At 33.4% G+C, this 21,716-nt stretch overlaps 1 protein-coding gene and 1 pseudogene across 6 annotated transcripts in view; one reads left to right on the plus strand and one right to left on the minus strand.

Annotated features, from left to right (window-relative positions):
• The window catches only part of LRBA (LPS responsive beige-like anchor protein), a 754,439-nt gene that overhangs the window by 243,934 nt on the left and 488,789 nt on the right, over positions 1-21,716 (minus strand). The window lies entirely within an intron of this gene.
• LOC134386723 (small nucleolar RNA U13) lies at positions 19,037-19,132 on the plus strand (annotated as a pseudogene).

Below are 21,716 nucleotides of genomic sequence, written 5' to 3' on the forward strand. Positions count from 1 at the left end.
ATTGTTTAAAATTACGAAAGGTATCAAAAATTAAAATTAAAATTAAAACCTTGTACAAAAAACTAGGCTAAGTTTATAAAAGAAAAAAATTAACAAATGAATTTCTACAGTATGGTCAAGATACTTGGAGTTTAAAATAGAAACGAGAGTCTCTTAACTGAAGGATTACTAGCTGAAATTGATATAACAACACAACATTTCTTTAGACTATTCATTAGCAAAAGGTGTCGGTACTTAAAAGCAGCAGAGGGCTAGCTAAGCAAGAAGTTCATTTCTTAGTAGAATAGTATATGCCTGGTCCAAGGCTCCACTTCAAAGTCTCTAGAGTTCAATTAAAACTGGATTAGGTAGAAGCAGGCCCTTCTTTGGGACTTTCTGTTCGCTGAAACTCTACATACACTGACAGCAACCTAGACAGAGGTCTAGCCCTCCAATGAATCAGTTGCTATGGAAACCATATCATTATGGTTGCTCTGCAGTTATAACCCCAAGTCTAGGATAGGCTTGAAAGCTTCACTCTCTTCGAGTGTTTACCACCTTGGTTTATTATTGTTAGTATTATTATTATTAGTGAATTCAACTTTCAATTTTTTTTATAATTTGTTTCAACAAAGCTGGCTTATTACTTAAATGCTGAGGTGAGGGTGTTAAAGAGGAGGGGGAAAAAATCAGTATTTAATTTATATATATTCTCTATATATGCATATATACTCTCTTTACATTTAAAAAATCAGATATTGTTTAAAATTTTTACCTAAACATGGTAACTTCTGAAAAAGGATATATTATTTTCCCCAAATAATACACACATTTCTTCCTTCTGCCCTAGAAATAGTACACTATGAACACATAAGAAAATTTCTTCACCTTGTTGCATTTTTTTCTTAGCTTAAAAATATTTTCCCTCTTCCCATCCATTTTGTAAAAGCTCATCAGTTTATCCAAATAAAACTTTTGTTTTCACATCCTCATGAAAGAACAAAAATAGAAACTTGCATTTATTGCCCAACTATACGATTCTTACTTATTAAATACCAGGCTTCTTATTTTAAGTAGATTTAAAAGAGTTAAAGCCATATTTGCTTCACTTAAGAAAAAAAAGGAGGTTTTGTTTCAAAAACTACCCTCAATGTATTAAAAATGTTTTAAATTCTTCTTGAAAGGAAAAATATTCAAAAGTGATTAAATGCTTTACTTCAAAAATAAGAAATATTTACATAGGTGTCTGCATATATAGAATCAATAAAAGCTATTTTTAAAATTACTGTTTTTAATCTTTAAACTAGCATAATATATACTACCTCAAATTCTAAGTTCTGGAGCAGTTTCATTCTTTCAGACAATTCCATACAGATTTCTGAAGAATTTGGTAACATGAAAAAATTAGATAATATATATCAACAATGGCATTTAAAATTCACAAGAAAACCATTTCCAAACTATATGGGTATATTTAACATTAAGAAAAATGTTTTAAACTAGTATACAAAATATAAACTAACCATGCCATCAATTAAGCAATGACACCACTGCTAGGAAAGTCTAGAAAATATTCTCTGTGTCCCATTTTCATGGAAAATAACTATATAGTCACAAGACATATTTTAATATGGGGAAAACAGTAAATATTTGAAATATCTTTAAAATAAAAACATGTTGAAAATGATCTTATCAACCTATCATTAAATATATATGTGCAAATATGTTCTATTTACAATAATTGCAGTTTAAGTAAATAACTTCAAAGTACTTTTAATCAGGTATTTTAAAGTTGTATTGCTCGATCATTAACATAATTTTTGTATTTTGCTCCAAATAGGTTTCTCTGAAACTTGATATCAAAGCAAAACCCTTAATTTAATCCAATAATGTTGAATTTTAGTTGGTTTAAAGATTTGCTACATCACCAACCATTTGACTTTTAGTTTGAAGTTATCAAAGATATATTCTTGAAGCAAAATTTAGAGGTCTTTTTTGAATTTAAAAATAACATATATTGTTGACTCTGATGGAAACTTTAAGATGGTAATTTTGTTATTAAATACATATACAAGAATACTTAGAATGCCCCACACTTCAAACAAAACAGACTAAAAATGAAAATGAAAGTCATAAATAAGAAAGAAAATTACCCTTTAAATTAATTATGAGTTTTTACTTTTTTTTTTTCATCCACATAGTAATAGTAACCAGAAGGAAGAAATATACTATGATGTAGTATAGTATTACCCTTAGCATTTTCGTGGGTGACAAATTCAATTAAATATATTCATTACTCTAATGTTCTACTTGGCAGTTTTAGTCAGTATGAAAAATTAAAAATATATAAATAAAATGCTATGTGACCTTTGTATCGATTGGGCTAAACTGGCTTCAGCCTGGGTGTGGATGATGGGGTGGTTGGGAGGGGCAAGAGGGGAGCGTACAAACACACACACTCTTATGTTTTCTCTTCCAATTACAGAGGGAGATGATAAAACCACGGCAAATGATGTATCAGCTCATTTTATCTTATCGCTTTGGGGCTAGGTGACAATGAAGTTCATATTTCACTTGCTCCCATTGAAGATTGTGAAAATTACTTGCCCTCATGACCCGAAATTTCACTAGAAGACAGAAATTTCTCTTCCGCAAAGTAATGCAATTTTTCAGATGTCAACCTTTAGCCCAGCTTTAAAAATTAATTTCATTTATATTAACCAATGATATTGATATTTTCACAGAACAGTCTTTGATACATGAAGCACTGACTAGCAAATTGATGTTGCTTTAGATGGGTAAAACTATTTTATTTTAAGCTGCTATGGCAGACAGATTTATGGCAAACTGAAATTCCCATTTCATAATTTAATATTTGTGCTGGAGTGATACACCTTTAAGCCCTTGGCCTGTAAATAATTCATACTCTTTACTTGGTTCTGTTTTGTTTTCCATATTCCTCAGTTTAAAAGTAATTTGCATTCTAAATGATACATCATAAAAGCTATCTCTCATTGAACTAGCATTTAATATAAATCTTAATGAGTCAAAAGCCAAATGTACTAATGAAGGAGAAGAACAAAGAAGGTATTTATCTATCTTCCAACTCATTTTTAATTCAGTTTTGTAAATTTAAACTATACTTGCAGTCCAATTTTTTTTGAAAGGCAAAAATCCAAAATATTACAAAAGGATATTAAGGAACAACATTAAGAAACATTAATATACTTTATTTCTTTTTCATAACAGCACATAAGATAAGAGCTAAGTGTTAAACTTGCAGAGAAAAAGAATAAACTTAGATAAATATCTGAATAAAAACAGAAATATTTGGGTTTGAAGGTACCTTTTAAAATACAAACATGACAAAAACAAAGCCACAATGTCAATTTTATCAAGAACAAGGTGTAAAAGGGTACCATCTGATTTTAGCATAGGAGATACAGAAATCACCTTGTATCTGTACAAAAGCAAAATTTCAATATAAAATTTCAGTATTTTGGAGTAATAAAAATGCTACTTAAAGATATATAGTTTTAACAAGCTTTTATTGCCTTAATCCAATAAAGGGTTTTGTCTAATTCAAATAAGGCCTTGAGAAGAAAATCATTACACCAATACTTTCACATTTTATTAAGTTAAGCATACATATCCATATAATTTATGTATTAATCTGTGGTCTCAAAGATAGAAAAAGACAAAAAAAGACATTTCTCTAATTTAGCTGTTTTCTCCCAAAATGGTTTAAAACTGCTCTGGCTCTGCCTAACTTACCATACTCAAAATCATTTTTGCATGTTTATGCTAACAATTCAAATTCTTTTTCTTTAAAAATATTAATATTTAGTTCTTCCTTACACATACGATATGATTTTTAAAATGGTAATATAAATTATACTTTATGATTTTTCTATTTAGATTGAAAATATTCCTAGTCACTTCTCAAAACATCATGGAAGAAACATGGCACAGTCACTGAATTCAAGCTATAAAGTATTGTTGCCTATTATTCCACACACTGATTCTCTATATCCAAGCTTTCTACTTCTTAACAGTTAAATTGAAATCAGCAGTAATAAAAAAAACTGACTAATTTTAAATATATTGAAATATCTTACACCATATACTTTTAAAACAACCAAGGGACATAATCTATCTTTCTTCTCAATGCCAGTTATTCCTTTATGAACTCAATCTCAATCTCAGACTGGCATCAAAAGACCTCCCTAGATATATGAACTAAATCTTCAAGTTAGAGTAATATCAGCCTACTTATCTCTTTGTAGCAGATACAATATGATTTAGCCATTGGAAGTTTCTCTGATGCCTAAGCCATTTAGACAAATTAAAGAGAAAATCATTGTTTACCTTAAAGAAATTTGCTTTTGTTCTTCAAATATACCAGGGAAGAAACATAAAAAGCAAAATGGAAAGGAAAAAATTACGTAGAACTTGATGTTAGAAGCCTAAAATCCCCAGGACACTTTTTTCCTAATGAGGGGTTAATACTTCTGTACTTTATTTTTTCAGCTTTCTGCCTCCTATTACGTACTCAACTTGATTAGATGGAGTTGGTTATTAACAAATAGCACACGTTCATATTCACTTCCATTATATAGCACAAAACTAAACACTGTGGTCACATTCAGCTTCAGATATAATCTTCCAAAAAGCTATCTTTCTTAAAGGATATATATTTTACAGAACATTATTAATATGATTTAAGATTTGGGGGGTTAACCTGATTTCACTGCATAACTCTGCATAGCGGCACTCTCCTCACTAGACAGGAGTTCATACTTGACTGGAGTTCTTATAGGGCGAGATCACTAGTTTTAGTCATCTTTCCATTCACAGTACCTAGCACAGTCCCAGAAATACAGAAGACTGATGGATTGAGGGCCAGCTCAGCCTCACAAACCACCTACAATCTAATCTGGGCACACATTACCATGAACATAACAGAAAACAAAAAAGGGTAGTAGAAATGTGAAATGGAAAACTGCAACACAGCATTTTTAAAAAAATCAAATTCAAAGATCAGTGTATTTCCACTTCTGATAAGATGGAGTAATAGGAACTGGATTTATCCTTGTACATAAATAATACTGAAAATGAACATGACATATGGAAAAAAAATGTTTTCAAAATATTTAACATCAATAAAACACAGTAATCCCAGAGAGGAAACACAGTGGTGACACCAACTGTTGCTCAAGTGTACTTTCTAGAAATACTTTGCAGGGCCTAGACCAGGAAAGAGTAACCCAGTGAGAGCATAATGATCTCCTGGAGCACAGAAAACACAGCTTGAAGAACAGAGAGATCAAGATGAATAAAGTTTGTGGGGCACTATAGCAGATAAGAGAGCTGCAGAGTAACAAACCCCCACAGATCTGCAATCTTCATCTGAGAAGTGACCGATCCATGCAGGTAAGAAAACAACCTGAGGATAGTGAAAGAATCATCCCCCCAAATTACAGAGAAACCATACCCAGAGTTCACACAGCCTGAGTAAAAACTCATAATTCAGGGAGCACTGGGTAAGAGTACTGAGAAGGGTTTTGCCACAGTAGTGGGAAAAAATTAGTTCTAGACTAAATGCTGCTCTGATCCTGCCTAACAAATCTTAAATGCAAGATCCAGATGAATCAAACTATTTCCAAGTAATTTAACTGTATCCTGAGACAATGCATTAGAATATTAACAAGAATATAAAAATATCCACCATACAACTGGGTAAAATTCACAACAGGCATTCAATTCAAAATTATCAGGCCTATACAAAAGCAGGAAAGTATGACCCATACTGAGGAGAGAAATTAAGTAAACAAAAATCACCTGGAAAGACTCAGATGACCGAACTATTAAAAAAGGACATCAAATTAGACCAAGTAATTTTTAGGATGAAAAATATTACTAGGGATATCATTATGAAATCATAATGATAACAGACAATTTCATCAAGAGGCCATAACTACCCAATTGATAAAACAAGGAAAATTAATAAGAATATATGAGTTGAACAGAACCATGTGCCAAAAGGACCTCACTGGCATTTATAGAACACTCCATCCAACACCAGCACAATATGCATTTACAAAGACTGAGCATATTTTGGGCCGAAAAACAAGGTGCAATAAATTTAACAGATTCAAATCATATAAAGTACATCCTCTGAGTACAACAGAATTAAATAAAAAATCAATAAAAATAGATCAATTGCACAGCATGATGACTATGGTTAATAATAATTTATTGTATATTTCAAAATTGCTAAAAGAGTAGATTTTAAATGGTCTTACCACAAAGAAATGATAAGCATGTGAGGTGATGGGTACACATTAGCCTGATTTGATCATTTCACAATGTATACATGTATCAAAATTTCACATCATATGCCATAAATATATACAATTATTTGTCAATTAAAAATAAAACAAAAAATAAATAACAGAAAGATATCTGGAAAATTCCCCAAATTGAAAACTAAATAGTACACCTGTAAATAACCCACAGGTCAAACAAACAAAAAGGGAAATTAGAAAGTATTTTGAATTGAATGAAAATGTAAACACAACATAAAAATTTGTGGAATACAGCTAAAGCAGTGCTTAGAGGTAAATTTATAGCACTAAAATCCTTATATTAATGGGAAAGAAGAAAGGTCTCATATCAATGACTTTGACTTGCATCTTAAAAAGCTAGAAAAATAAGAACAAATTATACCCAAAGTAAGCAGAAGAAATAATAAAAATCAAAGAAGTAGAAAATCAATAAACAATAGAGAAAAATCAATGAAACCAACAAATGTACTTTTTAAAAAAACTCTATAAAATTGATAAACTTCTAACTAGAATGATAAGGCAAAAAATAGAGAAGACAAACTACCGATCTCAGGAATGATATCAGGAAAGATACCAGGAATTAGCAGTATCAAGAAAAAGGAGACATCAAAACATATTTCATAGACATTAAATTGATAATAAGGGAATATTATAAACAGCAAAATTGAACAATTTTGATGCAACTGACAGATCTTTTAAAAGATACAACTATCAATTGCCCTCAAGAAGAAACAGATAAAATGAATAGCACTATGCCTATTAAAAAATTGAATTTGTGGATTTAAATCTTCACATGAAGTAAACTCCAGGCTCAGACTTTTAAGGAAGAAATAGTACCAATTCTATACAAATTCCCTCAGAATATTAAAGAAGAGGGAATACTTGCCAGAGTAAATCCTACCAAACATTTAAGGAGGAAATAATACCAATTCTATACAAATTCCCTCAGAATATTAAAGAAGAGGGAATACTTGCCAAGGACAGCATTACCCAGATGTCAAAACCAGACAAACACACTATAAGACAAGAAAATTCAAGAGGCAGTCTCCATTTAAATATTTATGTAATTTGTCTTGAGACTTATTGTGGATACCCTATAAATAGACTGTCTTTTCAAAATACCAAGAGGAGTTTCCCACTTCTGCACATTCATAATTTGTCCCTGAATAGACCTACCCTTCCCTTACATTTCTCAAAAATGTCTACACCAGTTTCTTTTTGTAGTGTTTTCCAACTGGACTTCCTTTAGACTTTAGTAGAGTGGCTGAATTCTCAGCCTTCTTACTTTACACTGAGTGATTTCATCTGTAGCCACTGCTTCTATTACCAAACCACACAGGGGTACAAGATGTAGTGATAGGACATTAGAGGTCCATTTCAGACCCCTGTATCCAATTACCTATGAAATAACTTCACCACAATGTCCTCTAAACTCTCAAATTCAACACCTCATTACTGAACTCATTACTGTCCCCTCAAGAGCTGTAAAGACTATTTTGGTAAAATGAGCCACAAACAACATAAAGAAATTTTAGTCACCCTAAGTCCTACATCTCATACCTCTCAACATCACTCCTCTCAATCAACAAATTTCAATAGATTCTATCTCCATAAAAATATTTACATCCTTCTGCTCTTCATCATATGTGCTGAAACCTACTTTAGAACAAGTTCTTATCATCTTTGACCATTTTCATACATATATCTCTTGTTCTAACCATGTCACACAACATATACTCCTTCAGTCATGCTATTCTGTTTCGTGCTTCCTCCCAATGTGTCAGTCTTCCTACCTGGAATGCAACCTCTTTTAATGTGCTTGGTAGAAAAGATAGTGGGAGTGGCTGTATTAAAGTAGTAGTGGATAGTAATAGCAGCAACAACAACAAATACAATTCAATTAGAGCTCATTATATGCTAGGATCTATGCTAAGTGCTTTATTTATTTCGAATAATCTCCAAAATGGCACTGTGAAGTAGGTGTCATTTTCACCATTTTATAAATGAATAGGCTTTGAGAGGTTAGATGACTCAGTCAAATCACTTAACTAGTAAATAGTGTAGCCAAGTGTATAAGACTTCTACTAACACTGTGTTCTAAGCCACTATGTAATACTCCCTCCACAGTGAACTTCTCATCCTTAAAGGCCAAGCCATAGTTTTGTAAAACCTCTGAAATCCCTAGCAGATTCAACCATTCTCTGCTCTATGCTATCACAAGCCTAGTATAAATTTCATTTATTTGTAAATGTCTACCTCACTAGACAATGAATTTATTGAAGGCAGATACTACATATTACTTATTTTTGTAACCCCAGAGTTTTATTATAGAACTGAATAAATGTGTGCTCAATGAATAAATGATGAGATTAACAATTTCAGTTGAAAACTAATTACTCATCTCCTACTCCTAGCTTCTATAATATGCTTCAAAACTGAATAGAAAAGAGAGATCTCTAGACTTACTAGAATAGCAAACTTTGTTTCTCAGTTCCTGGTGAGGACATTTGGGAGAGGTTAGCAAAATTTGTTGTTCCTGGAGAGAGTAATTAAAATGACCCATCATAAGTACTGAGGAACTGGGAATTTATTATTTAGCTCATTTAAAAGGAACTTATAAGAACAAAAAAGTGGATTTTTTTATAGACTGAATGTTTATATTCCTCCAAAATATGTTGAAATCCTAGTATGAGGAGGTGATTTGGCCTTTGAGAGGTGCTTAGGTCATGAGGAGAGAGGCCTCATAATGGGATTAGTGCTTTTATAAAACAGACCTCAAAATGCTTTCTCACTCTCTTACCCTCAGATGAGGATAGGATTCAATCACAAGTCAGCAGTCTACGACCTGGAAGAGGGCCCTCACCAGAACCTGCCATGCTGGCACACTGATGTTGAATTTCTGGACTCCAGAACTGTGAGGAATAAATTTCTGTTGTTTATAAGCCACCCAGTCTATGATACTTTGTTGTACCAGCCCAAACTAAGACAAAGCTTTGGGGAAAATAATTCTATGAAGAGTCATTGCCCCGTGATGAATTATTAGCACCTAAAAGAAATACATTTCCTGACATCTTCACCTCCCCCGAATAAAGGGGATAATAAAATTTCTAAATATCTATGTGATATGAATTTGCTATACTATCTAAGAATATTACATTTTGCTTTAGAACACAAGAAAACAAATTGGAAAGATGAAACCCAAAAGAAACATTAAACATAGATTGTAAGATAGTAGATTAGTAGATATAGGCAAAAATCATAGGCTATGTTATGTACAGGTAATGAGTAAGAAAGTAGCTTGTGAGAGACAGAAAAAATTCAGTGTTAAATACGTATAGTAAATCTAAAGTTTGAATCTGTAAGACCTGTTAAAGACAGAATACATTTAATCTATGATGAAATAAAAAAGTGTTACAGATAGAAAGATATTGAAAGACCAAGTCAGTAATCTAACCATACTACTGCTGTATTACGTCTCTCATATTTCTGAATGTCTTGAGAGTGAGGCAATAATTGCCTTTTTGTTCCAGATGCTCTTTTCAAGGATGTTTGTATAATGAACGGCCTTGGAAGAGACAGACAGTGTTAGTCTTTGGAGCAAAGGGCAAGTTTGTTTACTGTCCACTATAATAAAGATAATAATGCTCTTCGGGGCAAAGACCAGACCTTACCACCCACTGTAAAAATTGTGGGTTCTCTAACATGGCAGTTGCTCAACTGGGATGTAAACTCACTAGGCACACAGCATCTACCTGGGCCCCTTGTATAAGTCTGCTCAAGCTGCCCTAACAAAACACCACAGACTGGGTGGCTTAAACAAACAACAGAAATTTATTTCTCACAGTTCCGGAGGTTGGAAAGTCTGAGATCAAGGTGCCAGCCAATTTGGTTCGTGGTGAGGGCTCTCTTCGTGGCTTGCAGATGACCACGTTCTCCCTGTGTCCTCACAGGGTGGAGCGTCAGTGAGAGAGAGAAAGTCAGGTAACCTTACTTTTAAGTACCTCCTAAAGGCACTATTTCCAAATGCAGTCACAGTGGGGATTTGGGCTTCAGCATATGAATTTGGAGGGTGATACAGTTGAGTCCACAGCACCCCTCCATGTCACCTCATGAAACCTGGGTACAAGAGGAACAGACACTAACATGATGCTTATTCTGCTTGTACTATAAAACATGTGTTTGTGTCTGACATCTGTCTCATGTCCTCTGCCAACATCCATGAAACTGTGACAAGGTAAATCATTAGCTTGCAAGTAGGGTAAAATTTCAGACCCTTCACTTTTCTTGACACTCCAGATGAAAACTAAATCAGACTTAAATTGGCCATCCATTGGTGATACCCAGTATCGTCCCATTCTGGCCCCTGTGGGTTTTACCTGCACAAGAAATGTATTAAAAAAACCCTTAACTATTCAGCAGGCTAATTGGTTAGCTAACGCTAGGACCAGGGGATACCTGCAGCTGTTTCTTACCAATAAATCTGGTGTAATTCATTGGTCCAGGACATTTTCCATTTGTGGATTCTCTGACTCAAACCTCAACCCTGATACATATAACATCAACAGAAAAGGTGAATGAGGCGGAGAAAGAGACAGGACATATAAATGTTGCATGAACCAGGACTCACGTACTCTGATCCTTCTATCTACTTGCATTCTATCCTAAGTACATTAACTTACACCATCTCTCTTCCATTTCTTCTCATTGCATATTTTAAGTTGATTTAATAAATCATGTGCTTTGAAAAGCACATGTATTTGATCTGTGAGGCCTATGTTCTGTGGGTCACCCCTCTGGGATGATGTGCCTGGTAGTATACTTGGAAGCTACCATTTCATCAAGGCAATTTCTCACAGAACAGGTTCATAGCAACCTTTATCTAACCTTTAACTACTAATAAAAAAAATCATTCTAGGCCACAGGATAAAAAATAGGAAGCTCCATATTCATTTATGAAGCCAGTATAACTATAATACTAAAAATTTAAAGAGAGATAGAAACACTATCAAAAAGGAAAACTGTAGAGCAAGTTCATCATTGAAAAAAAATGCAATACTTTAAATAATCCATAAGCAAACAGAATCCAGCAATGTATTATAAGAAAAATTTATCATTACCAAGGAGGGTATTTTCTTGGATTGCAAGAATGGTTCAATATCAGGAGATCCACAACATAATTCTTATATTAGCAAATTAAAAGGGAAACATTATATAACTATTTGCTAGATTCATTTTATATATATATATAATTACTTTATATGTATATATATAATTATTTACTATTTATTATTTACTAGATTACCTTTCCTAAAGAAAAAGTGCTATTAAGACAGGAATGGAAAAAATTACACAAGGAATTACATAAAAATCACATAGGCTTTTCCAGAAATCAACAATGAATATTAGCTATGTGATCAGGGGCTAATCATGTATACTCTAGACTAAATGACAGCACCTATCTCACATGCTTGTCTTGAAAATTAATATATATACAGCTAGTAAAATAGTACCTGGCACATAGTAAGCAGTATGCATGTGTCAGCAATTATTATTACAATGATAATTATTATCACCAAATGGCAAAAGTTGTAATAAATGAAATAATAAAATTTAAAACCTGGCATAAACATTGAAAAAGAAAAGATGAAAACTCTTTTAATATATCCAAAACACTCTAAAATTAAAATGATAAAAAATAAATATATAGTAAGATAAATATGGATACATTAATATCTGTTCTCTATTTTAGTAACTGACACTTAAATATAGAAACTGGAAAAATTTTCCATTCATAATAGCAAGAAAAACTTTAAGCACTCAGGAATAATTTTTACAATAAAGGCAGAGAGGAGCTGTAGGACAAAAAGTATAAAATAGTATTAAAGAAACATAAAGTACAATCTGAACCAAAAAATGTTTTTTAATAGGAAGACAGTATCATTAAAGTATAAATTCACCAAAGATAAATATATAAGTTTAATGCATTTGTAATTAGAAGAATGCCAATGGGACTTCTTTAAGGCTTCATAAAATTATATAAAATTTATATAACAGTCTATATATCAGAAAATAGCCAATAAAAGTACATAAGCAAAGGTGAGAAGGGGAGTTCCCTACCTTAAACAATGCAGATGAAATAAAGATTTAAATTAATAAATATATTTTAAGAACATTACACTGTAATTCAGTCTGATATTTTCTGTTCTATTTTTTCTAAATGTCAGTTGTGATACAAAAAACTGATAGCATAACTTAATGTGGTATGATCAACACATAAGTAAAACATCTTGATTGTACAGTGGTTTATACATAGTTGGCTCTCAATTGTTCTTCCCATGTGACTACATACATAATTAGAGGTTGAGAGACCTCTTAAACCATAATTGGAACTCAGAACTTATAAAAGAAATATTTATACCTACAACTTCATAAAACTGTAAAATTAATTAATGGCAAAAGATATGATCAAAAAAGTTTGGCAAAAGATAGATCAGGAAAAACTATTTCATGATAGGCACAGGGTTATTATACCACACAATGAGCACTTAAAAATTCATAAGAAAATGAATTAAAATTTTTTAAAGAATTTACAAAGGAATTTCACAGAACTAATTCAAATGTCCGACATTTTAAAAAGCTTAAATTTATTAGTAATAATGAAAAAAAACATTAAAATAAGAATGAGATATTTTATACCCAAGGAACTAGCAAAAATTAAGAGCCATAACACATTTTGCTGACAGGAATACAGAGAAAATATATATTGCTGGTAGAAACATGAAATGTAAAACCCCTTTGGAAAGTACTTTGACATTATTTATTAACAATAAAAATACATATGCCCTCTGACCCAACAAACTGACTATGGAAAACTAACAAGCAGAAATAAAAGTTTCATTATGTAAGCATGTGAGAATGTTTACTGCCACGTTTTTCATAGTGACAAAAACAAAAAATGGAAAAGTAAGACTGAAAATCCAACATATATCATTAGGAAAATGGTCATGTAATTATGATATGCCCTCTTTGGTCATTGAAAAGAATGAATTAAAGCTGGCTTGGCTGTGGACATCCACAATCAATACACATACTATGGAGTGAGAAAAGCAACATACGAGTTGTATACACGAGTATTACATGATTATACTTTTGTAAATCAATGACAAACTCCCCCAACAACACACATAAGTTTCTTTGAAAATGTAGAAAAACATGAAAGGATACACACTAAGTTGTTAATATATATTAAGTATAAGAGAAGATGTTCTGGGAGGTAGACAATGGGGGTGAGGAGGAAGCAAGAGTCAAGAAAAGAAGGGAGGGCCGAGCCCGTGGCGCACTTGGTAGAGTGCTGCGCTGAGAGCGCGGCAATGCTCCCGCCGCGGGTTCGGATCCTATATAAGAATGACTGGTGCACTCACTGGCTGAGTGCCGGTCACGAAAAAATGACAAAAAAAAAGAAAAAAAAAGAAAAGAAGGGAAAACAGCATTGATAAAAATAAAATACACACAGAAAAAACAAGCACTGAGTCTATTATACTTTCAATAAGCTGTGTGTGTGTGTGTGTGTGTGTGCCTAAAAATATAAAATCTGAATGAGAGAAGATATGTTATTTTCTAAAAATGTTTTATTATGTCATGTCAACAGTTTTTATATATTGTCAAGTAAGATGAAAGTTGGCATATTTTCTTTTCCTTTTTTTTCATTAGTTTCCAGAGTTCAACCTCTTCACCTTTTTTTCTCCTTTAAAATTTCTAAAATTCTTTCTATAGATTCTTGGAGTTCTTCTTCAGCTAGGACAGGCCTCCCTTCCTTCTCACTGTTTTTAAAGATAAGAACACAACTCCTTTCAATTTTAAATATACTCCTGATTTCTATCAGGCACTAAGGGTTCAGGACACAGTCTTGCCTAGTAATAGAGTGTGGGACTTGATAAAGTGGTAGCTGGAAACAAACATGGACCTCTGTTATCATCTCAGAGCTCACCAAACCTTTTTTTCTTACCCACCCATCTTGTCTCTGATCTTTGTAAGCCTGATGTAACAGTGTGCAGAACAGTGAGCAGAACAGGAATTTCCTGGGGTCCAATGGGTATTTCTTATTTCTGAGGATTGATGGCCTTAAATACCTATCTCTGTGGCCTCTGCCACAAAAATTAATAGTCCCATTTGTTCACATTTGTTAATGCATTTTTATGTTGATACAAATGTAGGACTTTCACAGATAATATTTTTTCTTTGATACATTTTACTCCATTCATAATTTATACCAAAAATAGCAATCTTTAAGTGAGACAAACTAATTCCTTATAATATATCCTTCAACTTTCAAAGCCTTTCACACATAACTATTAAAACATGAGAAAAATCCTTAGAGGTTTAAATCCACTACCATTTTTTTTTTACTTAAAATTTTTTCAAGGTACTACTCACATGTGGTGAAATACACAGATAATAGGTGTACAACTTGATAAGTTCTAATAAATTCATATATCTATGTAATCACCTTCCTATCACAATATAAAACATTTCCATCATCCCAGAAAGATTGCTCACACAACAATATCTCCCCTCTATACTTCACTGTACTGATTTCTTTCAACACTGATCAGTTTTGCATATTCTATCGTATACATGAAATCATACAGCATCTTTGTTTCTGACTTCTTTCACACACCATAATGTTTCTGAGGTTCCTCCATATTATTTTGTATATCAGCAATTCCTCCATATTATTTTGTATATCAGCAATTCCACTGAGTAGTATTTCAGTGTATAACACAATAGGAGTACCCACCCTTCTGTTGATGTCAATTAATTTACTAAGAATAAAGTTGACATGAATGTTTGTGTATTAGTTTTTTTGTGAACTTATGTCTTAAAATCCTCTTGGGTAAATATCTAGGAGTGGGATTGCTAGTTCATAGGTTAGATGGTATGTTTAATTTTAGAGAAACTGCCAGAAAATTTTTCAAATCGGTCACACTATTTTGCACTCCCATCTGCTAAGAGCTCCAGTTCGTACACATACTTGCCAACATTTTGTGTCAAATCTTATTAATTTTAGCCACTTTAATATGCAGTAGGGTCTCATTGTGGTTTTCCAAGATTACAAATGATGTTGAACATTTTTTCAGGTGCTCACTGGCTGGTTATTCACATGCCTTTCTTGGTGAGTCCCTAATCAAATCATCTGCCCATTTGTTTTACTGAGCTTTTATTACTGACTTATTAATATTTAGTAGTCACGAGTTCTTTGTTAGATAATGTATTAAAGACATTTTCTCCCATCCTGAGGTTTGCCTATTTGTTTTGTTAATCATATATTATCATGAGAAAATTTAATTTTGTTGAAGTCTTTTTTCCTTCTTCAACAGTAGATGATTTCCGGGTCTTGAAAAGAAATCCTTTGCAAATGTATTATAATGTTGGCTTGTTATTTCTTCAGAAAGACCTACTGGGATTTTCAATGGGATTGAGTTGAATCTATACATCAATTTGAGAACTAACATCTCTATAATCCTGAGTCTTTTCATCCATTAACTTGTCATTTCTTGCCATTTATTTAGGTTTTCTTTAATTTCTCTTAGCAATATTTTCTAGTTTTCAGTAGGTCTTACACATATTTCCTCACCTTTTCCCTAAGTATTTCATGTTTTTTAAATGGTATTATAAATGGTATTATTAAATTTCTATTTTCAAATTGTTCTTGGAAAAACGATTTTTTAAAATTTGATTTTGTGTCATGTGACATTGTAAAATTGCTTATTATCTTTAGCAGTATTATGTAGATTCTTTAGGATTTTCTCCACACAATCAGGTTATTTGCAAACAAAGATAGTTTTATTATTCTATTCAGTTTATATGGCTTTTCTTTCTTTTTCTTGTGCTATTATGCTGGTTAGGAATCTACCTACCACAATGTTGAGTAAAAGCAGTGAAAGTGGATATTCTCACCTTGGTCCCAATTTTAAGAAAAAGGCTTTCAATTTTTACCATCAAATAAAATGTTAGCTGTAGTTCTTTCCAGGATGTCCTTTTCTGGGTTGAGAAAGTTCTATTCCTAGTTTGCTAAGAGTTTTGTCATCCTTGTGTATTCAATCTTGTCAAAAAAATTTTTTCCTACATGTATTGAAACGATTATCTTTCTCCTTTATTAGTGTGATGAACCATAGTGATTAGTTATTCAAATATTAAACCTGCACTCCTAAGGGGGGAAAAGTCCATTTGGTCATGATAGATTATCCTTTTTAAGTACTGCTGAATTTGATTTTCTATTATTTTGATAAAGATTTTTTTCAACTGTACTCACAAGGGGTATTAGTCAAGTTTTCTTTTAAAAATTTTGTTATAAGGATTATGGCAGCCTTATAACATGATCTGATAAGTGCTCCTTGTCTTCTATTTCCCAAAAGAGCTTATGTAAAATTTGCATTATGTCACTCTTAAATGTTTGATAGAATTCACCAGCAAAGTCACCTGAACCTAGCCTTTTCTTGGTAGGATGGGTTTTAGCTATGTACTCACATTCTTAAAAAAAGAGAGAGAGAGAGCTATTCAGATTATTTACTTCTAGTTACATGAGCTTTGAAGTTTTCAGTCTTTCCAGGAATTTGTCCATTTTATCTAAATTGTCAAGTTTATCCCTTTAATGGCTGTAAGGTCTATAATGATTTCCTCTTTCATTCCTGATATTGGTAATTCATGTCTTCAGTCTTTTTTCTTTATCATTCTGGTTAGATGCTTATCAATCTTATCAAACTTTACAAAAAACCAGCTTTTCATTGTACTGAGTTTTTTTTTAACTGATTTTTCTCCTTTTATCTTTATTAGGTCCTTCCTTAGGCTTGCTTTGGGTTTAATTTGCTCTTCTAACTTCTTAATAATGAAGCTTAGGTCTTTGATTTTAAACTTTTCTGTTGTTCTCATATATTAATAAAGTTATTAATTTTATAGTTATACACTTTTCTTTAGGTCCTGTTTTATCTGTATCCCACAAATTTAGATATGTTGTATTTTCTTTACAATTTAAAAATATTTCCTAATGTCCCTTGTGGTTTCTCAACCTTTTTTTTTTTTTAAAGAGTGTACTGTTAAATTTGAAATATTTGGAGATTTCTCCAGATATCTTTCTTATTTTGATTTCCAGTTCAGTTGAAGACTGTAGATAAAGAATATAATCTCTATGATTCAAATTCTATTAAATTAGTGCAGCTTGTTTCATAAACTCCAAAATAGTGTTCAGAGTAAATTTTTCACCTGCGCTTATAAGGACTAGGAATTCTAGAATTGTTAAGTGTGATGTTTCATCAATGTTGATTAGATCAAACTGGTCAATGGTGCTGTTCAAGAATGCTATATAATTACTGACTTAATGCCTATTGTTCTATCAATTACTGAGAAATTTTGAAATTTCCAACTATAATATGAACTTAAATATTCCTCCCTCATTTTCCTTCACTTTTTGCTTCATATTTTAAAATCGATATGATTCGATTACCTTCTATTGTTGCTATAACAAAGTACCATCAACTTAATGGCTTAAATTAACACAAAATTATTTATCTTATAGTCCTAGAAGTCAAAAATTGAAATAGGCCTTAATGGGCTAAAAGGAAGCCTGAGTTCCTTCTGGGCTCTAGGGGAGAATACATTTCCTTGACTTCTCTGGCTACCAGAGGGCACCTGCAGTCCTTATAGCTCATGGCCCCTTCCTCCACCTTCAAAGCCAACAATGATGAATCTTCAAATCTCTCGCTCTTAACTCTGACCTCTCCTTCTAATGTCACATCTCATTCTCTGAACCCTCCTACCTCCCTCTTTCCCTGATAAGAACCCTTGTGATTACACTGGGCACATCCTGACAATCCAGAATAATCTCCCCACCTCAAGACCCTTAACTTAATCACCTCTGCAAAGTCCCTTATGTAAGGTAACATATTCTCAGGTTCCAGGGATTGGGACATAGACATCTCTAGGGAGCTCTTACTCTGTCAACCACAGATGCATATACATTTAGGATTGTTATGTCTTCTTGATCAATTAGACCTCTATGAAATGTCCTTTTTTAATCTCTGCTAATACTCTTTAAATATACTTTATATGTTAATACAGGAATTCCAGGTTTCTTATGATTACTGTTTGCATAGTATGTATTTATCATCCTTACGTCTTTAGATTTAATTGCATCTCTTGTAAACCATACATATCTGTGTCTCCGTGTTGAATTTGAAAATCTACATGTCTTTAAATTTTTAAATATATAATTTCAATTAGACCATTTAATGTAATTACTGAAATGGCTGCTTTTAAGTCCATCTTGTTTTCTTTGTTTTCTACTTGTCCCATCTATTCTTTAATGTTTTTCCTTCTTTTCACCTTCTTTTGGATTTTTTTTAATATTACATTTTATATCCTCTATTGGCTTATAATCTATATCACTTTATCTTTTAGTAGTTATTTGTATCTCTCATAACAGTTTAACCTCAAATAATGATTGTATCTACTTGAAATAAAAGAACCCCAAAACAGTATATTTCCATTTCCCCCTTCCCATCCTCTTGTTCTGTTTCCTCCTGTTTTTTAGCTACTGTCATTCTACATGGGTTATAAATGCCACAATACATTGTTGTTATATTTACTGTGCACAGTTATCTTTTAAAGAAATTAAGAAAAATGTCTTTTAAAAGTCTTTTATGATCCTCTTTATGATCCTGTGGTTCATAAGTGTGATGATTGATTTTCATGCCATCATGTGAGATGTGCCTCTCTCAAACCTTGTTACAACACTGGCACATTATCTGACATGAAAAATATAAACTAAAGAAAAAAAAAAGTCTTTTCTATTTACCAACACATTTCTTTCTGGTATTCCCATTATATGTATGTTAGAGGACTTGACATTGTCCCATAGCTCACTGAAGTTCTGTTTGTTTGGTAAGATAGCTTTTTTTCCCCCTTATTTTCTGTGCTTCCATTCAAATAGTTTCTATTGCCCTGTCTACAGTTTCACTGATTTTTTTCTTCTGCAGTATCTAGCAATGCACTCAAGCCAATCTAGTAAAGTTTTCAGTTTAGATACCGTAATTTTCAGTTCTAGAATTTCCACTTGGTTCTTTTTTATAATTCCAATTTTTTAATTTAGATTCCCTATAGGTTTCTTCATTGCATTTATGTTTTCCATTAAATCTTTGAATATATTTATAATATCTTTTCCCCCCAGATTTGTATTTTGTTATTTATTTACTTTTACTATTAACTGAAGCCCAGATTTTATTTGGATTTCATCAAATTTTTTTATTAATGTCCTCTTTTTGTTCCAGGATCTAATCAAAATTACCACATTGCATTTATCTTTCATGTCTGCCCAGTCTCCACCGGTCTGTGACAGTTTCTCAATTTTGTCTTGTTTTTCACAACCTTAAAGGGTACTGACCAAAGGGATCTGCCCTCATGAATGCGATTAGCACCCTTATAAAAGAGGTTGAGGTTGAAGAAAGCACTCGCTCTTCCACATTCCACCATATAAAGACACAGCAACAAGATGCCATTCTGGAAGCAGAGAGCAGCCCTCACTAGACATAAATACTGGTAACTTGATCTTAAACTTCTCAGCCTCTATAATAACAAGAAATACATTTCTGCTCTTTATAAATTACCCAGTCTCAGGTGTTTTGTTATAGTAGTACAAACAGACTAAGAAGTGAAGTGCCCTTCTTGTCACATCATATGAGGCAGTTATATGATATCCAGATGATATCACCGGTGAAGATAACGTTCATAATCTGATTAAGGTAGAATTACCCAGGTTTTTCCATTGTAAAGTTACTATTACTCCCTTTGCATACTCTGTTCTTTGGAAGTGTGTAAGTCTAGCCTACCTTCAAAGGGAGGTGGGTAAAGTGGAAATTAAGTTCCAGCTCCTGGAATGGAAAATATCTATCCATCCATCCATCTATACACACGTAAATACTAGATTTTCAAACTCCACAACCTCTGTCATTTCTGGGACTCTTTCTATGGAATGATGTTTCTCCTAGCTAAAGATCCCATTTTCCTGTTCCTTCACATTTCTAGTAATTTTTTGTATATTGGACATTATGAACTAACAATTTTTTTTCCTAGATTTTGCTGTCTTCCTTTAGAGAGGGATGAAGTTTTGTTCTGACAGATAATTTACTTGTGGATCGGTTTCTTCCTTGTCAGGGTTGGTTTAGGCTTTGCTAAAACAAGCACAAAATAGTATGTATGAGTATTACCCAAGGAAAGAACAAAGCAGTCTCCTATAAGCACGTCTTATATGCAGTCATAAAATGGAATAATTAGTCCGCCCTTCTGCTGGCCGTCTGGGAATTGTAGTCTCATCTACACCCCGTCCCATCGCTGGACATTTTGCCCTCTGTTCCGGGGTCCCTCAGGCGGTCAGGCCAGTTGGCACAAGCCCAGGTGGCACTCCTGCCCCACGCTCCCTCCCTCTGCCTTTCAGTTCCAGCTGCCAACATCTTGGAAGCTTTGAAGCTTAGCAAAGAAGGGAAATCAACTGAGAACAGTCTATAAAGTGCTTTTATTTGAAGATCTAAAAGTGTTCCGTTGCTGTTAATAAAGCTTCCCAGCACCCTCTGAAGTAGGGTCTCCTACTTTCTGCCATGTGAGACCTCTGCATTGCTGTTAAGGCACTACCAAAGAAGACCTTCCCAGATATGTTCCCTGGACTTTGGACTTCCCAGCCTCAGAAACTTGACTCTCTCATCACGTGAATGTTGTGGATCTCCAAGAACACGAGTTCTGCATTTGGCTTCTGAAATTAAGTCACTTACACGGCACCGGAGCAGTGGCGGCGGGGGCAGAAGCAGCAGAAGCAGCAGCAGCGGTACTGCCTTCTCACCTGGCCACGACAGCAGCGGTGGCGCCTCCTCACCCGAACATCAGGGCCCTCCAGGCCCAGGCACCCCAACACTATGTCCTCAAGCCAAAGCCCCAGGACCCCAAGGACTGCATTTGCACACCCTTGCACCCAACTCCTCCTTGGGACATGACCTGACTGAAGGACATTTACCAGCCAACTGCTCCCACCAACTCGTCCTAAGAGAGCCGGTCTCCCTGCTGTGTTCATCAGACTGCCCAGTGGAACAGAAGATATTCTGCTCATTTCATTTAATCTGTGGACTGTGAAATCCACTACCAAAGTGAATAAACATCAAAGAAAAGATACCAGAAATACGAAAAATCAAGAAAGTACACCTCCAAAAGATAATAAATCTCAAGCTCTAGATCCTATAGAACAAGAAGCCCTTGAAATGACTGACAAGGAATTTCGAGTGATAATTCTAAGGAAACTGAATGAGATATAAGAAAACTCAGCTAGACATCATGATGAAATGAGGAAAAGTA

The sequence above is a fragment of the Cynocephalus volans genome, chromosome 9, assembly GCF_027409185.1.
Source record: "Cynocephalus volans isolate mCynVol1 chromosome 9, mCynVol1.pri, whole genome shotgun sequence".
NCBI lineage: Eukaryota > Metazoa > Chordata > Mammalia > Dermoptera > Cynocephalidae > Cynocephalus > Cynocephalus volans.